The sequence below is a fragment of the Palaemon carinicauda genome, chromosome 39, assembly GCF_036898095.1.
Source record: "Palaemon carinicauda isolate YSFRI2023 chromosome 39, ASM3689809v2, whole genome shotgun sequence".
Classification (NCBI taxonomy): domain Eukaryota; kingdom Metazoa; phylum Arthropoda; class Malacostraca; order Decapoda; family Palaemonidae; genus Palaemon; species Palaemon carinicauda.
In genome coordinates this window covers 646,419-671,349 of record NC_090763.1, presented here as the reverse complement: position 1 = coordinate 671,349, position 24,931 = coordinate 646,419, and the positions used below count along the sequence as shown (strand labels likewise).

Genomic DNA, 24,931 nt, shown 5'->3' with positions numbered 1-24,931 from the left:
TCTAAAAAATAGTATAGTGACTTTCTAACATGATTAGTTAAACACTTTTGTATTAGATGTCACATATTCTTTGAATTCTAATAGGAGATGCCAGGCACTGCTGGAGACTTTCTATTCTTGATTATTAAACCTTTAGTTTATGTCACGGTTACGTAGGCGAGTGACATCATAATCTACGTTTTCTATAGATACGTATATTACGTGAAGCACAACGATGGGTAACTCAATAATATAGGAAAAATAAAAAAAAAGGGATATACTCTCTCACAGGTATGATACTCGAGAATAATACTTTACCCGAGGTCCTTTGAATATAGTCGGAGTATATTTTAAAGACCTTGACTTTACCTAATGTATAAGTGAGTATTATCCTGTAACTCCCATACTAAAAATTTTCACTAATTCTCGTCCTGTTTCGAGAGTGTGAGAGAAATTCTCTTATATTTCCAAATGGTGCGAGCTTCCACACACTGTAAATTGGCTAATACCTTCAATATATAAGAAATTTTGAAATAATACATAAATAAAAACACACACACACACACACACACACACACATATATATATATATATATATATATATATATATATATATATATATATACAGTAAAATTCGTTATCGTTTTGTCATAATTTTCCTCTTCAACAATTTCATAGTTTTGCCTAGATGTTTATATTTTTCCCAACAGATGTCAGTGTTAGTTAAGAGCAAGACAACATTCCTTTAGAGTCCTTGTTTGTCTTAACCAATCAGGACACTCATTTGCTTCTTTTCTGAAAACAAAATGTAACACGGTTGCGCCATTAGTCGAAACATTGAGAAGAGGATCTGGGAGAGAAAGCCTGGCAGCCATTTATGTAAACTGTAAGTGTAACGGCTTGAATTCCTACGGAAGGAGCTTTTAACCTTAGGAATATGGTTTATAATGGTTATTGAACGGTGACCCATAGGTAAATTTCTATTGTTTTAAGTGGTTATATGAACACGTATCCATTTTACAAAATGGCTATCGGTTGTGATAATTATAGTGAGCTTCACTATAGTGTGGTATGGGTTTAGTGTTCGTGGTACTTCAAGTCGAAGTGATCGTGACTTGACTATGATGGTGAGAAAAGTAGGAGTTTGCATTCTGTGTGTTACTTAAATGTTGAAAGTTTTTGTATGTAAACTAAATTACTACAGGTTATAAAAGCTGATGGTATAAGGTACTCGAGGTGCAGACCTGTAACAAAAACTAATTTGTCTCGAGGAATTGATTATAAGTTAAAAGCGACACGACTAATGAGATACTAATTTCTAGCGGAATTGAAATTTTCTACAAGAAATGGACGAGTACCGAGTATCTTTGCATGGTTTTCGCTAAAGAGGGTGTGTAGCATAACTTTACGTATCGATCTACAAAAAATGTACTCGTCAATTCTTTTGCCAAGTCCATTTATAACTTTAGAGATCGTATTCATCAACTGGTTTTTTTGAACTCGTTAACATTTCAAATATTCACACGCTCCGGGATGGTTTGTCAACTTTTTTTTCCATATTGGTCGTTAGTTCCACCACGACTAGAGTTTGAAGATTTATTTCTCTCTGGGGATTAAATAATTTAGTGTAACTTAATTTTGCTTGAAACTCACCTTTAGTCTAGCTATTGGTACTCGTTTGAAAGTAAATCTCCGTAATAATGACTGTTTGGTGAGTTCAATTCCTCCACTTACCGCTTTCCATAATAGATCAGCGAGAATATTTATCTTAAGGGCTGCTTTTCTGGTCCCATATATTAGGGGAGCACTACTCTACAGGACCTTTAGTCATTTTATATTTATTACAAGGCATTTGGTATTTCGCACCACATAGTTTGTCAAATCCACACATCGAAGCGTATAAAGAACAAGAAAGTCTTTAGTTTTCTTTGGAAATTAAGTAAGAATTTTAGATTACAAATAGATTCTTTGTTTACGAAAAGTTTTTATAATAGGTTAATAACAGTGGATTTTCAGTTATGACTAAAGGTGAAGGTAGGAAACCAGTGGAATCCAAAACTAGATATAATGGATATTAAATACAAAATTAGAATTAAGCTTCCATAAGGATGATTAGAATGTATAAGCTTCCATAAGGATGGTTAGCTTCCATAAGGATGTTAGAATGTATAATAAGTCCCCAGCTTTCATACTTATGGATTTTTTCTTTTAATTTTTTCTTAGTTTCTTAGAGGCTTAGTATCAATATTTCGGATACCTTTGTACATCATCGGTGGGTTAATTAAATTAATCAAATTTTATTTGTTAATAGTATAGCATATTTTATATTTTAAGATATTCATTAGCCTAATTTTATCCTAACTTCACGTTCTCAATTCTAATATTGTTAACGAAAATTACGATCTGCATAATGTTCAATCTAATACTTTTCGTAGCTTTTGTCAGTACGAAAAGCTAAAAGAATTTTACTTGGTATCTCTAAGCCTTTCTCCTTCAGAAAAGTCTTCATAACTCTTGTATAGAGCATTTAGTGGATTATCACCACTTGAACAGGTAAAAAAAAAGAAATTTGCAGTGAACTATTATAATATTTTCAAGTGGCTATTTTACAGTGTACCTTACTAACTTGCATCAATAGGTCATGGACTATTATTTCAAATTATACTGGAACTTAAGTGGAAAGTTTTGAGATATAAATGGCAGGGTAGTTTGTAGTGCTACGGCCAAGCGTCCTAGATTGCTTATTATCGCTCAGACTGGTATCTTGTATAGAATAAAAACGTTTGGAAATGGTCTATGGATCTTAAATATGTTGTGTAAAGGGGGGGGGGGGGGGGTACGGGGGGGGGCGCAGCCCCCCTGGTAAGGACACGGCTTTTAGCATAGGTTAGGTGGGTTTTTTAAGTTGGCTTCTCCCGTCGTACTCGTAGGTAAGGAAACAGTTTTTCTTGAATAAGTCTGGTTAGTTGCAACTTGATCTGCTGTATATAAAATTTCCACATGTCTGAAGTGATTTTAGTTGCAATATGATCTGCTGTAAATGAATTTTTTCTTAAGAATGAGTCTGGTTAGTTGGAATGTGAACTGCTGTACATAAAATGTTTGTTGTCCAGAAATTTTTTAGTTGCAATGTGGTCTGCTGCACATAAAATCTTTCATGAGAAAGTTTGGTTAGTTGCAACGTGATATACTGTACATAACTATAATATATGGATGCTTAGGTAGGAAGTTCTATTAACCATAATAATTACCTGGAACAGAGATGATAAATTGTTAGTAATTATTTCTCAGCTGATCCCATCTTCGTCGATGTGTGCTTGATGGATAATAATACGTTGGTATTATTAAAATACGTTTAATGTATAAAAGACTACATTATGAACTTCACTTTGTGACAGCGGACTCCCAAGTGCATATGGAGCGTCTTACACAAATCTCATAAACCAAAACATTGCTAAACAAAAGAGCATCGCTCTGAAAAGATTTAAATCCTACTCCAGTACAAATCATAAAGAATCACATCTTATCTGAGGTAATCAACAAATGTTTGAATCCTAATACCAAAACAAATCATTACTCTTATGATCAAAGCATAACATGTCTTATTCATGCAATATGATGCAATGTTGTGCAATACCTGAAACACTTGAAATAATATAGTACATTGTTACAATAATACATAAGTCTCCTCCCCCTTAACTTGACATTGTAAAAACATTCATAAATCTAATCTCTCAGGGGGCTTTCCTCTGTTAATCCTATTAGGAAGCACTTTAACCTCATCTTGTACTGGTACATGAATTGGTTCTGAATCTACATTGGATGTTGGACCATCTTGGTTAATACTTGACTCATTTGATCTAACTACTTCTTTAAGTTTCTCATCTCTAACATTCACATGCTCTACTGTCTTTCTGTTTAACGGCTGTAATTGATCAACATGACGTTTTACAACATTATCACCAACACGAACATCATAATGTAAATTTCCTATCTCTCTTACAATCTCTCCTGGTACCCACTTCTCTGGAGTGTTGTACGATCTTACCATGACATCAGACAAAGGTAAAAAATGTCTTACATTAGGAAGCTTTGCTACTTGTTTATACCCTTTATCTTCTAAATCACTTTGCAAACTTGGATACAACAAATCTAACTTACACCTTATCCTCCTTCCCATTAACAAATTTGAGGGTGCCACGCCTGTTGTGCTGTGCGGCGTTGTTCTATAAGACAATAAAAATTTTGACACATGCAAAAATATATTACTTGAATTTGCTTTTCTACACTTCATATTGTGTTTAAACGTTTGAACAAATCTTTCAGCCTCTCCATTAGTGGATGGATGATATGTAGCTGAAAATGTATGCTTTATACCATTGACATTACAAAATTCTTTAAACTCTTGTGAGGTAAACTGTGGACCATTATATGTAACAATTCTTTCTGGAATACCATGCGTTGAAAAAATTTGCATTAACTCTTTTATTGTGGCGTAAGACGTTGTCGTCTTCATTGGGATAATTTCTGGCCACTTACTGTAAGCATCTACTACTATCAAAAACAAATAATTCAAAAAAGGACCTGCAAAATCTATATGCACTCTTTGCCATGGATACCTGGGTAACTCCCACGGGTGCATTCTAGCAAATTGAGGATTGTTTTGTTGCATAATACAATTCATACAATTCCTTATATAACATTCCACATCTTTATCTACACCTGGCCACCATACAAAAGTTCTCGCAATTGACTTTGATCTTACAATACCTTGGTGATCAGCATGTATTTCAGACAAAACCTTATTTCTCAGTGAATTAGGAATAACTACCCTGGAACCTCTCATCACTATTCCTTGTGTCACACTCAGTTCATACCATATATCCTTATACGGTTTACAATTTTCCTCCTTTCCACATAAGTCCCTACCTGTCATTAAACTCTCCAAAACCTTACTAAGTACTGGGTCTTGCTTGGTACTGTGTGCTACATCTTTCGCAGTTATTGGTACATTACATACTGAAATTAATAGAACACTGTCATCATACTCTTCCGGAGCTTTGTCTACGGGTAATCTGGATAAAGCATCTGCATTACCCATATTTGATGTTGGACGGTATTCTATATCATAGTGGTACGCTGCTAACGTAACTGCCCAACGTTGTAGTCTTGCAGCTACCAACGTAGGTAAACTTGCTTTTGGACCCAATATTGCTAATAAAGGTTTATGATCTGTAACAAGTGTGAACTTTTTCCTACCATAAAGATACATATGGAATTTTTTAACTCCATAAACTAATGCTAAACCTTCCTTTTCTATTTGAGAGTAATTCCTTTCTGCCTTGTTCAATACTCTAGAAGTGAATGCAATTGGTTTTTCTGTTCCATCTGGCATTACATGAGATAATACTGCACCTAGACCTATGTTTGATGCATCACATACTAATTTAACAGGTAAATCCATTTGATAATGTACTAAGAATGTAGGTGATGTTATTTCCTGCTTGATTCTTTCAAAAGATTCCTGACACTCTCTTGTCCACTTCCATTTTACACCCTTATTCAACAGATTATACAATGGATGTGCAATTGTAGACAAATTCTGAATGAAATTCCCATAAAATGTTACTAAACCTAGAAATGATTGTAATTCCTTAACATTTTCTGGCACTTTTGTTGATTGTACAGCTTTAATCTTCTCTTTAGTTTTGTGAATACCCTTGCCATTTATTACAAAACCTAAGTATTCCACTGAATCAACTTCTAAAATACATTTGTTCTTATTTACTCTAATATTATGTTCCTTCAACTTCTTCAGAACTGTTCGCAATCTTTCTCTATGTTCTCTCGTGTCTTTACCCGCAATTAAAATATCATCTATAAAAATGAATACTCCTTGCATTCCTGAAAAAATCTTATCCATAGTTTGTTGCCATATAGCTGGACTACTTGCAACTCCATAAGGTAATCTCTTTGGCTTAAACAAACCTAAGGATGTATTTACTGTACATAATTCTTGTGAAGTTTCATCCATGGGAAGCTGTTGAAATGCTTGTCTTAAATCTAATTTAGAAAAAACACTGCATCCTGACATAGTTGCAAACATGTCTTTCGGATTTGGTAAGGGATGTTGAGCTACTTGCAGTTGTGGATTTAACGTTACTTTGTAATCTCCACATAACCTAACCTGTCCACTTTCCTTCACAATAGGAACTAATGGTGTAGCCCAATCTGAATATGTAACCTTTTCCCAAGAACCTTCACTTTCTAATCTCCTGATTTCTGTTTCAACTGCACTTTTCAATGCATACGGTACTGGTCTCGGAGCAAAAAATCTAGGAGAACTGTCAGGTTTCAAAACTAAAATTGCCTTTGCGTTCTTTACTGTACCTATTTTATCTTCAAATACGTCTTGAAACTCTGATAGGATATCATCCATAGACATTTCATTTTTGTTTTCATCTTGTCTACCTGCAACCTTCAAAATACTAGGCCAATCTAACTTCAAATACTGTAGCCAATCTAAACCTAGCAAAGTTTGTCCATTACCTTTTACTACTGTTAATGGCATTCTCTCTAATTTCTGTTCTTTGTACTGTACTTCTACGTTCGAAGCACCTATTACCTGAATATCAAAACCATTATAACTTTTCAAAACTCTATTTGTACCTTCTAATAACAAATTAGGAATGCTTTTAGCCATTTTCTCAAGACATAATTGATACATCGGCTGCTGTGTCAACTTGCATCAAAATTGGTTTACCATTGATGATTACTTCTACCATGATATGTTTCTTTGCACCTTTGTTGACTGAGTTTATGTGAAACGCAAAATCAGTTTCTGAACTAACCTGATTATCATGAACATTTTCCTCATTATTCTCTTGACCCATAGTATCAACTGTAGCATTTATTTTCTTTGCGTACTGTTTAGGAAATCTACAAGCAGTTGCAAAATGACCTAGCTTTCTGCAATTCTGGCATGTCTGTCCAGTAGCAGGGCATTTCTTTGCTTCGTATGCAAGATGATCAGTTTTACCACACCTAAAACACTTGGGTTTTTCCTGTTGTTTCTGTGTATAGGCCTGATTCTGATATTTATGAACATTAGTGTTAGGCACTTTTCTATGACTAGGCTTTGACATATTCCTTCTCTGATTCTCATTGGTTTTCCACTTAGAACCTACTGTATTAATTTTAGAATTTTCCATTCTATTGCTTGTAGAACTACCTATTATGTGACTTTGCCTATTTGATGTTTCTAAAGCTCTGCCTGTTATCAATACCTTTTCTAATGTTAAATCTTTCTTGCAATAATTTCTTTCTTAGCTCTTCTGATGTGCAATGTGCAATTACTTGATCTATGATAACATTCTCTAACTAGAAATTCACATGAAACAGCTAAATTCTTTAGTCTAGTCACAAATGCATCTAAACTTTCATTTTCTTTCTGATAAGCCTGCGCTGAAAACTGGTATCTTTCAAAAAATTTATTGACTTGAGGAGCAAAATATGTGGTAAGTGCCTTAATTGCAGCTTCACTTGTGTCATCTGTAGGCTGCAAAGTCTTAAACACTTCCCGAACTTCCCTACCTGCTGTATGAAGTAATAATGCCTTCTTTTCTGCATCCTTCATGTTCCCTAATGCTTCTAAATAAATCTTAAATTCCTCACACCACTGTTGCCATCGTGTTGCAACAGAATTAGGCTCAGCAGTGACGCTGAAAGCTTGAGGTGGTTCAATATTAAAAGGCATTTTGTTTGCTTACCTTAATAACTGTGGTAGGTTAAGCTACTATTCTGCAGTCACAAGTATACTTCCTACCTACCCAATTTTAAATTTCACCCTTTTTGTGTATTTGATGAAATTCCTATTCTGCTGCTGGTAAAATCTTCATTGGGCGATTTTACTCTTGTTTTCCGATGTATAAAGAGCTTCTCTTGTGCTGGCCGTCTTTGTGCATAGGCTACAATGCTTCTCCCTGCTTGCTTCTCCCTGCTTGCTTCTCCCTGCTTGTCCATCGTCCTCAAACGTCGCCAAATATAATATATGGATGCTTAGGTAGGAAGTTCTATTAACCATAATAATTACCTGGAACAGAGATGATAAATTGTTAGTAATTACAGGGTATTTCTCAGCTGATCCCATCCTCGTCGCCAAATATAATATATGGATGCTTAGGTAGGAAGTTCTATTAACCATAATAATTACCTGGAACAGAGATGATAAATTGTTAGTAATTATTTCTCAGCTGATCCCATCTTCGTCGATGTGTGCTTGATGGATAATAATACGTTGGTATTATTAAAATACGTTTAATGTATAAAAGACTACATTATGAACTTCACTTTGTGACAGCGGACTCCCAAGTGCATATGGAGCGTCTTACACAAATCTCATAAACCAAAACATTGCTAAACAAAAGAGCATCGCTCTGAAAAGACTTAAATCCTACTCCAGTACAAATCATAAAGAATCACATCTTATCTGAGGTAATCAACAAATGTTTGAATCCTAATACCAAAACAAATCATTACTCTTATGATCAAAGCATATTATGTCTTATTCATGCAATATGATGCAATGTTGTGCAATACCTGAAACACTTGAAATAATATAGTACATTGTTACAATAATACATAACAATAACATTTCCGTAGTCTTCGGAACGAGTGGTTAGTTTAGTGTTCTGCTGTACATGAAATTTCCAGAGTCTTCTGAATGAGTGGTTAGTTGCCTAGTTATCTACGGTACATAAAATTTCAATACCATTCTGGACGAGTGGTTAGCTGCAATGCCATCTGATGCAAATGAAACTTTTTTTTTCTTTTTTTTTTTCTTGAATTAGTCTGGTTAGCTGGAACGTGATCTGATATACATCAAATTTCTTTCGTTGTCAGAAAGTGGTTAATTGCAGTGTGATCAGCTGCACATGAAATTTGTTTAATGTCGGTTTAGTTGCAATGTAATCTGCTGTACAAAATTTTTTTTCATGAGAATTAGACTGATTAGTAGTTTCATTGTCTTCAGAATAAGTGTTTAGTTACAAGGGATCTGCTGCACATATTTTAGTTTTCGTGAGAATGTCTGGTTAGTTGCAACGGGACCTGCTGTACATAAAATTTCCCGTCTCCAGAACGAGTGCTTAGTTTCGAGTGATCTGCTGTACATGAAATTTTAAGTTTTCATAAGAATGTTAAGTTATCTGCAATGGGATCTGTTGTACATATAACTTTTCCATTCTTCAGAAAGTTAGTTGCAATATATACTGCACATGAAATTTTAGTGTTCTTAAGAATGTCTGGCTAGTTGAACAGTGATCTGTTGTACATAAATTTTTTGTCTTCAGAAATAGCAGTTAGCTGAATTATGATCCACTGCATATGAAATTTTAGTGTTCTTTAGAATGTCTGGTTGATTGTAATGATCTGTTGTGCATAAAATTTCACGTCTTCAGAACGTGTGGTTAGTTGCAACGTGATCTGGTGTACATAAAATTAACTCTTCAGAACAAGTGGTTAGTTTAGAGGGATCTGGTGTACATAAAATTAACTCTTCAGAACGAGTGGTTGGTTTAGAGGGATCTGGTGTACATAAAATTAACTCTTCAGAACGAGTGGTTGGTTTAGAGGGATCTGGTGTACATAAAATTAACTCTTCAGAACGAGTGGTTGGTTTAGAGGGATCTGGTGTACATAAAATTAACTCTTCAGAACGAGTGGTTGGTTTAGAGGGATCTGGTGTACATAAAATTAACTCTTCAGAACGAGTGGTTGGTTTAGAGGGATCTGGTGTACATAGAATTAACTCTTCAGAACGAGTGGTTGGTTTAGAGGGATCTGGTGTACATAAAATTCACTCTTCAGAACGAGTGGTTGGTTTAGAGGGATCTGGTGTACATAAAATTAACTCTTCAGAACGAGTGGTTGGTTTAGAGGGATCTGGTGTACATAAAATTCACTCTTCAGAACGAGTGGTTGGTTTAGAGGGATCTGGTGTACATAAAATTCACTCTTCAGAACGAGTGGTTGGTTTAGAGGGATCTGGTGTACATAAAATTCACTCTTCAGAACGAGTGGTTGGTTTAGAGGGATCTGGTGTACATAAAATTAACTCTTCAGAACGAGTGGTTGGTTTAGAGGGATCTGGTGTACATAAAATTAACTCTTCAGAACGAGTGGTTGGTTTAGAGGGATCTGGTGTACATAAAATTAACTCTTCAGAAAGAGTGGTTGGTTTAGAGGGATCTGGTGTACATAAAATCCACTCTTCAGAACGAGTGGTTAGTTTAGAGGGATCTGGTGTACATAAAATTCACTCTTCAGAACGTGTGGTTAGTTGCAGCGTGATCTGGTGTACATAAAATTAACTCTTCAGAACGAGTGGTTAGTTTAGAGGGATCTGGTGTACATAAAATTCACTCTTAAGAACGAGTGGTTGGTTTAGAGGGATCTGGTGTACATAAAATTAACTCTTCAGAAAGAGTGGTTAGTTTAGAGGGATCTGGTGTACATGAAATCCACTCTTCAGAACGAGTGGTTAGTTTAGAGGGATCTGGTGTACATAAAATTCACTCTTCAGAACGTGTGGTTAGTTGCAGCGTGATCTGGTGTACATAAAATTAACTCTTCAGAACGAGTGGTTAGTTTAGAGGGATCTGCTGTATATAAAATTAACTTGTCTTCAGAACGTGTGGTTAGTTGCAACGTGATCTGCTGTACATAGAATTTCTATTGTCTTCACAACGATTTGTTAGTTGCGTTGTGATCTGAAGTACAAATTTCTATTGTCTTCGGAACGAGTGGTTAATTGCAATGTGGTCTGTTGTATGTAAGATTCTCATTTTCTACTGTACAAAAATTTATATTATATTGAAAATTAGTAATTAGTATATTTCTGTATACTTGGGTCAAATTTTCATGGATCTGTCTTATATTAGTTTGAAGGAAAATAAAATGTTGAATGAATTCTGTTAGAAGTATGTTTAATAATCTACCGGTAAATAAATGGAAAATTAGATCCTATTTTAGTAAATCATAGCTATGGCTCTACTTAAAATGCCTCTTAATCTTAATCATACGAGGGATTTATTTCACGAGGGTACGTGGGTGTTTTTTATTTTATTATGCCCATAGCTTTTTCATTTTATTATGCCCATAGCTTTTTCATTTTATTATGCCCATAGCTTTTTCATTTTATTATGCCCATAGCTTTTTCATTTTATTATGCCCATAGCTTTTTCATTTTATTATGCCCATAGCTCTTAAAACATTTTCTGCCTTTAATCGTTGTGTACCTAAAGGTGAACTTATGTTTTATGAACTAATTTCCCCAAAAACATGAATCTTGAAGTGTTTTTATTTCATTGGTAATATAAGCAAAAAACCATTTCTCTATAGCCATCATTAAATCTGATCAAAAATGGTCCTTGATGGTAAAATTTTCTAAAATGACACTAGTGGTCCATGTTACTTATGGTAAAAATAAGGTAACCAATGCTGACATATCATCCAAACGACTTTTAAGGTATTTTGTTAAAGAACGTTGTAACATTTGTATTTTCTTGTTCTTTATTCAATATATCGCTAAAATGTTTTGGCTTCAATTTATATTCAGATTATTGAAGAGAGTCTGTCGGGATTTTCATGTTCATGCAGAATGATATAGTTACCCATAAATAGTAGTTTTCTTTTAAAGATTTTAGCTAAAGAGAGAGGAATTTGGGGGTAAATAACATATTTAGCTTCATTTGAAGGCCAAGGAAAAAAACTTTCTATAGATATATAACCATCTGCAAGATATGTTTAATGCTATAGAAATTAGTAAATTGAAGTTTAAAATAAAACTCAAAGGTTTATCAGAATTTTTTCCATATACCTGCTTGCTCTCTTATAATCGGTATTCATAAGAATTTTAAATATATACTTTTTCTTTCAGATGGGGGTATACTGGACTAACTGATCGCAATCTGCTGGAAGGACTTGGTCATTTGTGATAGAGAAACATAGAAAATAACAGAAATTTAGATGTGCTGAAATTCTGGTATCGACGACGTGTTCTTGGAGTATTTGAATGAAGCATATTGGAAGAATTTCTAACTAATCGAAGTTGTATTCCATGGACTGCTATTCAACACTACTTAAAATACTACAACTTTAAAAAAAAAAGGTATGTCTAATATTCGAATGTTTTGTGTATTTCGTATATTCATATAGAAATTTTTGTATCTAATTGAAAAAAGAACTAGTATTTCAAACTTCAATAACGTTAATACTCAATTGTCTTACCGAATTTTACTACTAGGTATGTTATTCCAACAAAGTTTAATGGATGTTGAAGGTAATGAGAAATGGCTCGTAGATAAACTTGTGAACTATTGAACAAAAAGTATTTTAGTTTTATATTAGCAGATCTTATTGGTGCAACAACATTCATGAAATTAGGTTCTAACTTCTTGGTCCTTAAGTGAAGTTTTCCTTCAGCCATAAATAAAAGATAACTCTCTTGGAAATAACTACCGGCGTCTTAAAATATACATAAGATCCTTGCTGCTCTTCTTGGCTGTCTTTTTCATTAGGCCTAAAAGTTATTTTTAGCCTTGAAAATATTCGCTTTTAGATAATTAGGAGGAATATAGCAAACAATCCTTATGTTATCTTCCTCTCCTGCCGTCTTTGTGCATTAATAAAGAGCTCTTTTAAGGCCTATTCTGAATGTAATACCTTGACATTTGATGCCTAATTTTGCAGTGAATTCTTGTGTAGCATGTTGCTGCTGCTTTTTCAATGCTGTTTTTGCTCAGCAATGTTACTCTAACGCAGGGACCTTACTGTTAGTTCAGTATAAAGTCTGTTCAGGGTGCGCAGGTATTAGAATTTCGATGATCGTGGTGGTACCAGTTTGACTGCTAACTACTGTGTTACGTACCTACCTAAATGGTTAATTTAGACTTGTCTCCCTATCTGATAAGGGTGAGGGACGTAAAGGGACACGCAAAGGAAATATCCTGCCATATATCTTGTTAATCACATAATCATTATCCTAAACGCGTGTATCCTCCTTTACTACGTACAAAATATATAAAACATTAATTTTAAATTGTACATGGATAGGAAATAGCTATAAAAGATTGAAATTGCAGGATGACGAGAGGTGAACTACCCCGAAGAGACATTGTGCTCTAGACAGACTAATAGCACTTTTTTTTTTTTTTTTAAACTAGACCATAGAATAGATAGTCGTTAGCAAGTGTGTTTCGGTTGGTCTAAAATTTCTAAATTTCATCTTTAAACTTTTATTTGATGTTTGTATTTCTTCTATGAAGCGAAGATGTATTTAGTATTTTATCCTTATGTTCGTATAAATCCCTTTTTATCCATGGAGAACTACACATGTCCTTGTCAGCACCCTTATTGTAATTATAGAGGATCTGAATAATTTCTATTTTAAAGAGTGTAGGCTTGTGGAATTATCACAATACTAGATACTCGCCCCCATACTTATTGCTTGAATGAACACTAGGATTTTTCAAGCAGATGAACTTAAAGTTTGTGACAATCTACTAAACTCTACTTTGTTACCAGTCTCTTTTAATCACCGGCAGGGATTTAAATGGTATTAGATTTAATGAAGATGGTTTGCACAATCTTAACACGCTACTTGAGAGGCTTCAGTTGTAACTAGAGATAACCAGAGTTTTTTAATAATTCCATTTTGAGCATTTGTAATTCTATTCCTAACATAGCTGTTTTGCTTTGAACATTGTATGAGGCCTGAATACCTAATTGCATAGGTTTTATGAAATTTTGTTAAAATCTGGCACAGGCAAGCAAGGACATTAAGCGCCCATGTGAAAAAAAAGTAACTATAATGATAAACGACTACATAGTTTTAACAGACATAGGGGCAGTTGGAACGAATCTAAAAATAAGGTATAAAGTGCACTTGAAGCTCGAGGAGTGCTGACATAAGACAAAACCCCACATGGCACCTCTGCAGGAACTTCGTAGCATGGTTGTGCCACTAGTGCACCTCTTGCCAATGTAGGCATCTCTCTAGGGTCTCCTCAGCACTTTAGTTGTTCGAAATTTGACGTTTTTGCCTTTTCCCCTTCCATACTACTACTACCTTAGTTTCTGTCAGATCACTAACTTTTACTAAATTATTGCTGTTTCAAAAGTTCCTTGGTTGCACTTAAAATTAATAACCTACCTGGCAGCCAAGCCAGGTCGTAGGACCAGAGTTTTAAAAACTTGTATGAGTCCATTTATATCTTACCCAAAGTTTTGCTTATGTATTTGGTGTATCTGATTAGTTTAGAATATTGACCTATAATTCTTATTAATCAAAATCTTTCCAGATATGTCGATTGTATGGAGAATACAGTTAGGAGAAACAATGAACGTGTTCAAGCTCCGTACTAAGGTAGCTTGTCTTCATATCCACAATCAACTAATGTTTTTTGCCTAAGAAAAAAATTGAGATTCACGACACTTGTGTGTGCGTTTTTGGATTTAAGGTAAGATTATGGCTTAAAGTTGAGATACTTTCCTCTAATAATTTTCTGTATTGAACACTATTTTTTTTTTTAACGAATATAGCAACCTGTTATGATGTTTCCTACAACATTAATTTATGACTGAAGATTTACGCTTTCTTTTATTGGTTGGTTAATTTAGTTTGTTGTAAGCCCAATAAAAATTGAGCTTAGAGGTCAAATTTCTTTTAACAAATCTGAATTTAACACTAAAAGCACTTCTGGAGTCAACTAGTTTCATAATTTTTATTTTGAGGTTTTAAAACCTGTTATGCAGTGTCGTGTTGGTTATTAGGTTCTGTCAAGCATCAAACTTCTGTAGCAAAAATCCCAAATATGAATGTAGGCCTAATTGAATTGAGGCAATAAAGTTGTGGCAGAATAGTTCTTAACTAATTTTACTTTAAATCCTACGATGACAAAACATGCACACTACCCAATACTAGACATTACTGAAACCTTGTAACACACAAATTATACCTAGTAAGTGTTCACAAACAAGCCAATATCAGTGATTTGGCTTAGAAATTGAGTAATTCCCCTCTGCCATTGTGCCCCTCTGATGGGCTGGTATTGCATATATTTCTGCTGCTCTATCCGGCTGCCTTAGATTTTAAATTTTGTAATACTTATTTGTTGATTTGATTTACCTGCTGAAGAATATTAATCTTTGAATTTTGTCTTTTTAAGTACTTACTTTATACTTTTAGTTTTTTTTTTTCTCGCCGTCCATCAGACACTAAGTCTGTTCAGGCGGGCTTTGATGTGTGAAAATAATTTCTTTCCTGTTTATATTTTGCTCTGTATCTTTTAAAGTTATTCGCTAGCAATTGTATTCCGGCTTAATCATTTTTGTACATGAAATTTACGTAGTCTTGAATGAGTGGCTAGTTGCAACATCATTTTCTGTACATAAAATATCCATAGGCTTGAATGCTGCACATTTAATTTTCGTTGGCTTAATATTGTCTTAAGGGTAGTTAGTTGCTACATGGTCTACTGTATATACAAATTACATTGTCTTGAGAATAAATGGTTAGTTTCAACGTGATCTGCTATACATAAAATTGTTGTCTCAAATTGCAGTAGTCTCAAGTGTCTTACTGGATATTTTGGCTTAATTCATGGATAAGTCTTTAATTAAATTCGAAGAAAAACTCAGAATTGTGTTAAGTGTTTGATACCTAAAGCTTTCCTTTTTATTTAAAACATCGCTAAATATCTTTAGCTTCAATTTATATTAAGATTATCTGTTAAATCTGTCATAATTTTTCACGAGTTCATGCAGATTAATGTAGTTAGCCATAAATTCTAGTTTTTTTTTTTTTTTTTTTTAATTTTGCTCTAGAGAAAATAGTTTTATAGGTAACTAATAAAATTATCTTCATTTGAAGAAAATTTTGTAAATTTCCTCTATATATAACATTCTGCAAAATCTAAATATAAAGCTATAATAATCATAGTAGCTTTTAGAATATTTTTCAGGCTTTTTTTATACACCTGCTGTTCCCATTATAACCGGTACGCTTAATTGTTTGAAATTTTCTTTCTTTGCTAACAGCTCGCATTGTACTGGAAAGACTTTAGCTTGGATTTGAGCGAAGCATAATGGAAGCATGCGTTTTAACTTACTTCAATAGAGGATGACTGCTATTAAACATTACTTTGATATAGTATGCATATTTGTCAGATGTTTAGTGCATTTTATATAGCTATAGCGAAATTTTTGTATTAAGTCCTGATTAAAATATGTACTAGGATTTCAAACTTCAATGCTTAATGGTTTTCACGAAACTTCATAATTATAACTAGATAATCATTATAGCATAAACTTCAAAAGAATAGTGCAGTTGATGAGGGATGGCTTGGAGATAAACTTGTGAAATATTGAATAAGAAATTATTGGTATTACATTAATACAGTATATTTACAGATCTTAGTGTAACAACATTCGGGAAATTAACTTAAGTTTACGTTTTCCTTCAACTAAACGTTTGTTTTAGATTAAATAAAGATTATTTAATTTTTCGAAACCTATATTAAAGGATTCGTGATAAATGTTACTAAATCTTCTTGGATGTCTTTTCCATTGCAGCTTGGTTTTTGCCTTTTTAGAAATGTTCAAGAATAGATGGTTAGAACGAGTATAGCAATCTGTAATCAAACATGATCCTTCTGCTCCTCCCGTCTTTTTGCATTTATTACAGGTCTTTAGGCTCATAACGAATTTAATACTATGACATTTGATGCGTAATTCTGCATTGATTACTTGTGTAACATGTTTCAGTTATATTTTCAAGGATATTATTTAATAGGTACTGTTATTCTCAACGCAGTGACCTTGCTGTTATAGTGCGTTTAGTGTAAAGTCTGTTCATGATGAGGTACATATTAGATTTTGGGTGTGGTGGTGGTGTCAGTTTGACCACTGGTCACTGCATTAGTTTATTCTTGCCTACAGTTTAATTCTATCAGACTTTTCTTTATTCTCGGATTAAACTCCCTACCTATATATTATAGGTCAAGAGGATAGACCTCGGGAGACACGAAGGCAACCGCCATAACCATATGGCCAAAAAAGTTAAAATCCTTGTTTATCTTGATATTTACTTTTAAAGGCTGACTTTCTGGTCCTATACTGTGAGGGAACCCTACTCTCCACTGGACATTATTTCGTTATATGCAAGGCAAGGCAATTGTTATTTCACATCGCATATTGCTTGTTGGTCAAATCCACATTATGGAAGCATTTGAAGAACAAGAAAACCTTCGGATGTCTAGTGGGAGATTGTTGTATAGTCTAAGGGCAGCATATATTTAGATTCCAATAATTTGGAGCCCAACTATTTTCGTGTGAACACAATTTCTTGGCTGCACTAAGTAGAAATTTTTTCTTGATTTATTTTGGATGTCCTGTTCCGATAACTTGATTGGTAAATGTATGTTTTAAAACTCGATATTTGCTTTAAAAAGCAACCAGTGTAAATCAATTGTTGGAGTAATCCTTTCTTGTGATGGGACACTCTATCAGTGTTGGTCATCTGTTAATTGTGTAACTATTTAAATAATTATCATCCTGAACATTCTCAACTTGAACTATGTAACCTCCTTCGCCTCATACTGAATATATGAAAAAATCACTTTTAAATACCATAAGGGTGGAACGTAGCCATTGGTGTTCAAAGGTTCAACAGACTTCACCCTCTGGACATTTCTTAATTTTTAATTTGTTTCCTTCAAGACCATACAGGGTGTTTTTAGATTGGTCTGTGAAATTTGTTTGTACTTCTTTGAAGCCCCAGTCTTTTGTTGCTGGTCCTTTTGGCAGTATATAATTCCTTTTAACCGGAAAGAATTACACGTGTGGAGGATTTGAATATTCCTGAGCAGGTGCATTTTTCTGAAATTTTGCAATCATAAATGAGCTATTCATATCTATTATTGCATCACCGAACAGAAGGAATTATTAAGCAGGTGAACTAGAAAGTTATAGTAACCTGGATCTACTAAACGTTTCTCGATACCAGTTATAGTCATGGGTATGGCATTAAATTTAATAAAGATGGTTTGTAATACACAACTTCAGAGGCTTAGGTTACAACTAAGGATAATCTTATCAAGGGGTTGTAATTGCATTTCAAGCATTTGTGCAATTTTCTAAGTACAACTGTTTTGCTTTAAAGCCTTGTACGCGGGCCAAATTCTATAGTGTTTTAGTTTTGAGATTTGGCTATATATCCAGACACATTAGGCAAATTCAGAGCCCATGTGACCCCCCCCCCCCCACCAAAAAAAGTTACTTATACTATAGCAGAGGCTTGACTAATGGAAAAATGTAGGAACGGAGGTAAGGTAGGATATAAAGCGTCCTAGGGGTTTAAGGAACATCGGCAAGACACATCAGTAATACCTACGGTACACTTAAGATGCACTGGAGTTATTGTCCCCTTCAGGGTATGATTGTGCCACTATTGCACCCCTTGCAATGTACTGTGGCATCTTTGTGGTCTATACAAGGTCTTATCGGAACCATAGTTGTTTGTACTTTGGTGTTTTACCCTTTTCTCTTTCCATTACTACTACCTACTTGCTGTCAGACCACTTAAGCTTTACCAAAATAATGCTACAGCAGTGTTTGCTGAAATTAAAAACTGGTACATTTCTGACTGCAGAGCTCAAATTCTAAAACCTAATTTAAATTCATTTTGCTATCCAAAGTTTATGTATTTGTTGTATCTTATTGGTTAAAAAGTTTACTTATAATTTCTAATAATCTAAATCTTTTCAGATCTGTTAACTGTAAAGGGAAGACTACCGTGAGGACAAACTATGGATATCTGTAGCCTATTCAAGATCCGCACTGAAGTATCGCGTCTTCATATACACAGTTGCTTATATATATTTTTTTTTTCCCAAGAAAGTGGATACACACATCAATTTCCTTGTGTATCTTCGGATTTAAGGTAAAAGGTTGTAGCTAAAGTTCAGATATTTTTACTTTGTATGCTGAATACTGTAATATATATATATATATATATATATATATATATATATATATATATATATATATATATATATATATATATAATTTTTTTAATATAGTAACCATTACTTAACCGGATATTTCAGTTTCATACGATTTTTTTCTCATATGTGCGCTTTGCTTTATTGGTTGGTTGAATTAGTTACGTTTTAAGCCTTATACATCGAGCCTAGAGATAAAATTTCTTTTGAAAAATCTACATTCAAGACTTACAGCATTTCTGTAGTAAACAAAATGGCAGGAGAGTACCCAATTCAGCCAGTCAATTAATTTCATATAAAGCCCTTATTAGCAACAATAAAACTCTGCACAATTATTATTGTGGCATGCAGTTCTATACTTGGTACTTAAATGTAACTTTTAATCGATTGGTTCTTTTAAAAACTCCAAATTTTTAATTGAAGTTTTAAAACCTGTTCGAGTGTTATGTTGGCCAAGATTATCAAGCTCTGCCAAGCATCCAACTAATGTAGCCAAAATCTTCAAAGTTCGTGGCAGAATGCCCAGTTCTTAACTGATTTTATTAAGTCCAGCAATGAAAGGAAATTTAGACCACCCAATACTACACATTACTGAAACGTTAAACTTTACATATAACTAGTGTAGACGACCAGCCAATATTGAGCTATAAATCTCTTGTAAGGAAGATAATTAGGATGTTACACATCATTAAGACAAACTTTTCTTAAAACTGGTAGGACTGGGGTAGTCGAATATTAAACGTACGCAAAATAAGAATGAAATTAGACGAGAATAGTTTTGAAGACTTGATTGCACTCGTATAGCATAAATATTTGTCAAACTTTAGATCTGACAGGTATGGAGTGTGAGTTTAGTAAATGATAATCATATTTGCATTATAGTAAATATTCTGTTTAATTATATTTTTAAGTTGATTTAATCTTTTTCTGTTTAATTTTTCTCTTGTAACTAGACAAATTTACTTAAAAGGATAATATGCCCATGAAATTTTCTAATTGAAATAGAGATCCTGTAAACACAAGAAGGGTGATGTTCCATCAATGAGTACTTAGGCTATTATGTGAAAGAATTGATAATGATTGTGCCTTTAAAGGAGAATAATGATGATTTTAGATGTCAACTATAGTTTGAAATTTATATTTACTAGATGAACTACTTTCATCTGTTCTTTAATCAGTGATAAGGTTAAGTGGTTAAAAGTTCCCATTTCTTCTTTGATCAACTTTCAGATGTCATTACTCAATGATTTAGTCTTAAATTAATTTCTTATATCGATTTGGTTTGAAATTGTTCCATAATCAATGATTCTTGTTTAAGGTTGGTAGTCTTTAAAAGTTTGTCATTCCTTTTACTTGTGCCACATCTAAATTTTGCCTTTTCTTTGAACAAAATGTTCAAATCTAGTCCTCCTTTCTTCCATTTTCCTGCGCAACTTCTCTAACTGATTTTGCTAACTGATTTTGCTACAGGATTTGTTCATGGTTGAGTTTTTACATCAGTGACTTCAGTTTATATCACATTAATTTCAGATCTCTCTCTCTCTCTCTCTCTCTCTCTCTCTCTCTCTCTCTCTATACAAATAATCATAAGATACAAGAGAACTGTCTCTGTCTGTACCTACTTAATATCCTTCTACTCTTCCTCCATTCACGCATCCTTTCATCCTGTTCAATCTTATAATTTACTTGAAGGATAACCGCTGGGTTTTCCCTCTGTTGCATTTGTCATTCTCCCATATTGCTTTCACAGCTAATGTAGTTTTACTTTGCAGCCGAATGATTTCCCCGATATTAGTGCTGCGTTGCAAGAGCCAATGTCGGTACATCCATATCTCATTAACCTTCAGTGGTGTTATTTGAAGCTTATCAAAGTCCTGAGGTATGTTAGACCTTCGATCAACCTGTTGGTATTGGGCCGGTGTCTTGATTGACGTAGGCTATATTGTCTAGCTTTGTAAGGTATAAAACTACTATTTCATACAGGGATTTTTTATTTTGTTAGCTGAATCTCTACTTAAGTTCACATAATTCATGCTTGTTAAAGTTGGATAAACTAATGAATGATTATCGTTTGGCTATGTCCGAATTGTTTTGTTCAGAAGAAATATTCATAATGTGTCTAAAAAGTTAAATTTTATAGCTTTGGGTTATCTACCAGCAAGATGCGGTGATTTTAAGCGATTTGACAAACCTCATAGTATTTAGGTATCCCATATATTTCATGATCTTGTCTTATGTACTTAAGCGAAGTAATTGTATCCAGAAAATTTGTATCCAGAAAATTAAAAAATATTCCGTAATTTTTTTTCCAACTAACGAAATCTGATTTAGGAAATAATTGGGATAGTAAACAACCAAAAATACTATATATTTTTGTAAAATGACTTTCCTTTTATTAAATTTCTAATGATTGCTTCATTTTTTAGGCAATCGCCACCATCCACATGAACGTCACAATGTCAGATTGTAATGGATTATAAAAAATCTGAACATGCTAAGGTAAGGAAGGCTTCAAGATTTTTATTGTTTCATTTAATTTCTTGCTGCTTTGACAAACTGCAATATCTATAATAAAGTTCAACATAAATAGTACATTCTCTCTAGTAATTTAACCCTTCCGGATTATGTAAAAAAACCTTCTTATTCTTAAGTCATTTAATATGGTGAATTACTTAGAAAATGTCAATTTTGTACTAGACTGCGAGGTACGTTTATATACAACTCATAACTTTCGTAAATGTTATTAATTCACAAATATTTTAACATTATTAAAAGTTTGTAACTTTAAATATATTTTCAGGTGGAATCTTCCAACGCTGAAAGTTTAAAGAAGACTGGAAAATCTAAGGAAAGAGTTTTAAAATCACGAGAAAAGATACATTAAACTAGGAACAGTAGCAACCACTTATTTCGTTATTCCTCTTGAGTTGAAGTGGTTGCTATATATGTTGAATAGCTAATAAAGTTTAATGTAATGGGTCTTTATTATTTACCTTTTACCTATAAGGCTTTATTAGTTTTATTGCTCTAATCCTCTGGCAAATTATTCCTCTGTCTTTAATCCTTTCTAAATTCTTTGCGCTCTAGGACCCTACTCCTCTTTATGCTCTGCGACTTTCCACCTCTGTTCTTCGTCCATTGTGGTTTGCGACTCTAGACCTCTCTCAACTCTTTACGATCTGCAACTCTAGTCCTCTCTCGACTCTTTGCACTCTGTGAATGGTGCTCTGCGACTCTACTCCTCTCTCAGCTCTTTGTGCTCTGCGACTCTACTCCTCTCTCAGCTCTTTGTGCTCTGCGACTCTCCTGAAATAGAAAAATGGAAAGGGTGATGTTTATTCACAGGGCATGTTGGTTACCTTAACTTCAATATTTTAAGCAAACTTTACTACATAAACCAATAAAAATAAAATAATAAACAGATTGTAAAGCCCATTTTAGAATTGTATCTTCATATGAAATAATCTTAACTTCGTCCTGAATTTGAAAATTTAGTCAAATTCCCAAACTAACAAATTTCAAAAAATCTTGATTGTTGACCGTGGAATCTTAGATATTTTCATTTTACAGTTTGTCCTATTTCCTGTGATCACAAAGCCATACAGATCTTGACTAGATATTGCTGGGAAGGTGGCAGTTTGACATTCTACATCACCCCAACTGTAGACATGCCCAAATACATAAACGTGTTTGAGGCGATGGTCAAATCCACTAAAATAACCCCAAAAATGCAAAGTAAAAATCCACACAAAAAGACAGTGTCCAGAATAAAAAAAGCTTAAAGGTACTGTCCACGGTAATGTTCACTAAAAAAGCAAGGTAGTGTCCACTAGAAAAAAAGTCTACTAAATAAGGCGAGGTAAAGTCCACTAAAAATGCGAGGTAGCGTCCACTAAATATGCAAGTCCACTAAAAAAACAAGTGAGCGTCCACTAAAGCGTATCTTTTTTTTACTGAACACTACATTAAAGTCCACAGGGAAAAGAAAGGTCAAATCCACTAAAAAAAGCTAAGGTCAAATCCATTAAAAAAAAAAGCAAAGTAAATTCCACTATAAAGGAAATGTAGCGTCCACTCAAAAAGCAAGGTACAGCCCACAGGGAACAGCAAAGAAAGTCCTCAGGGAAAAGCAAGGTAAAGCCCACAGGGAAAAGTAAAGCCCACAGGGAAAATGAAGGTAAAGCCCACAGGGAAAAGCAAAGAAAGTCCACATGAAAAAGCAAGGTAAAGCCCACAGGGAAAAGCAAGATACAGCCCACAGGGAACAGCAAGGTATAGCCCACAAGGAACAGCAAAGAAAGTCCTCAGGGAAAAGCAAGGTAAAGCCCACAGGGAAAATGAAGGTAAAGCCCACAGGGAAAAGCAAAGAAAATCCACATGAAAAAGCAAGGTAAAACCCACAGGAAAAAGCAAGATACAGCCCACAGGGAACAGCAAAGATAGTCCACAGGGAAAAGCAAGGTAAACCCCACAAGGAAAAACAAAGAAACCCCACAAGGAAAAACAAAGAAAGCCCACAAGGAAAAACAAGGTAAAGCCCACATGAAAATGCAAGGTAAAGCCCACATGAAAATGCAAGGTAAAGTCCACAGGGAAAAGCAAAGAAAGTCCACAGGGAAAACCAAGGTAAAGCCCACATGAAAAAGCAAGGTAAAGCCCACATGAAAAAGCAAGGTAAAGCCCACATGAAAAAGCAAGGTAAAGCCCACAGGGAAAAGCAAGGTAAAACCGACAGGGAAAAGCAAGGTAAAACCCACAGGGAAAAGCAAAGTAAAGCTCACAGGGAAAATCAAGGTAAAGCCCACAGGGAGAAGCAAAGAAAGTCCACAGGGAAAACCAAGGTAAAGCCCACATGAAAAAGCAAGGTAGAGCCCACATGAAAAAGCAAGGTAAAACCCACAGGGAAAAGCAAAGAAAGTCCACAGGGAAAACCAAGGTAAAGCCCACATGAAAAAGCAAGGTAAGGCCCACAGGGAAAAGCAAGGTAAAGCCCACAATGAAAAGCAAGGTAAAGCCCACAGGGAAATTCAAGGTAAAGCCCACAGGGAAATTCAAGGTAAAGCCCACAGCGAAAAGCAAGGTAAAGCCCACAGGGAAAAGCAAAGAAAGTCCACAGGGAAAAGCAAAGAAAGTCCACAGGGAAAACCAAGGTAAAGCCCACATGAAAAAGCAAGGTAGAGCCCACATGAAAAAGCAAGGTAAAACCCACAGGGAAAAGCAAAGTAAAGCTCACAGGGAAAATCAAGGTAAAGCCCACAGGGAGAAGCAAGGTAAAGCCCACAGGGAAAAGCAAGGTAAAGCCCACATGGAAAAGCAAGGTAAAGCCCACATGAAAAGGCAAGGTAAAGCCCACAGGGGAAAGCAAAGAAAGTCCACAGGGAAAACCAAGGTAAAGCCCACATGAAAAAGCAAGGTAAAGCCCACATGAAAAAGCAAGGTAAAGCCCACAGGGAAAAGCAAGGTAAAACCGACAGGGAAAAGCAAGGTAAAACCCACAGGGAAAAGCAAAGTAAAGCTCACAGGGAAAATCAAGGTAAAGCCCACAGGGAGAAGCAAGGTAAAGCCCACATGGAGAAGCAAGGTAAAGCCCACATGAAAAGGCAAGGTAAAGCCCACAAGGTAAAACAAAGAAAGCCCACAAGGTAAAGCAAAGAAAGCCCACATGAAAAAGCAAGGTAAAGCCCACAAGGAAAAGCAAGGTAAAGCCCACAAGGAAAAGCAAAGTAAGTCCACATGAAAAAGCAAGGTAAAGCCCACATGAAAAAGCAAGGTAAAGCCCACAAGTAAAAGCAAGGTAAAGCCCACAAGGTAAAGCAAAGTAAGTCCACATGAAAAAGCAAGATAAAGCCCACATGAAAAAGCAAGGTAAAGCCCACAAGGAAAAGCAAGGT

At 34.6% G+C, this 24,931-nt stretch overlaps 2 long non-coding RNA genes across 5 annotated transcripts in view; one reads left to right on the top strand and one right to left on the bottom strand.

The window, feature by feature from the left end:
- Positions 1–728: 728 nt before the first annotated feature.
- LOC137630955 (uncharacterized) lies at positions 729–22,015 on the top strand. Of its 4 annotated transcripts, XR_011041818.1 has the most exons (8): positions 729–865; positions 11,918–12,148; positions 14,340–14,498; positions 16,078–16,189; positions 18,805–18,979; positions 20,813–20,919; positions 21,467–21,539; positions 21,841–22,015. It is a non-coding gene; the product is annotated as an uncharacterized lncRNA (long non-coding RNA). The 4 variants fall into 4 exon arrangements; XR_011041816.1 differs by lacking the exon at positions 16,078–16,189; XR_011041817.1 differs by lacking the exon at positions 16,078–16,189 and having other exon boundaries at positions 793–951.
- Positions 22,016–22,152: 137 nt separating this feature from the next.
- The window catches only part of LOC137630956 (uncharacterized), a 50,078-nt gene continuing 47,299 nt past the window's right edge, over positions 22,153–24,931 (bottom strand). The window contains exon 3 of the long non-coding RNA XR_011041820.1: positions 22,153–22,346. This is a non-coding gene — a long non-coding RNA (uncharacterized lncRNA). The remainder of the gene's footprint in view (positions 22,347–24,931) is intronic.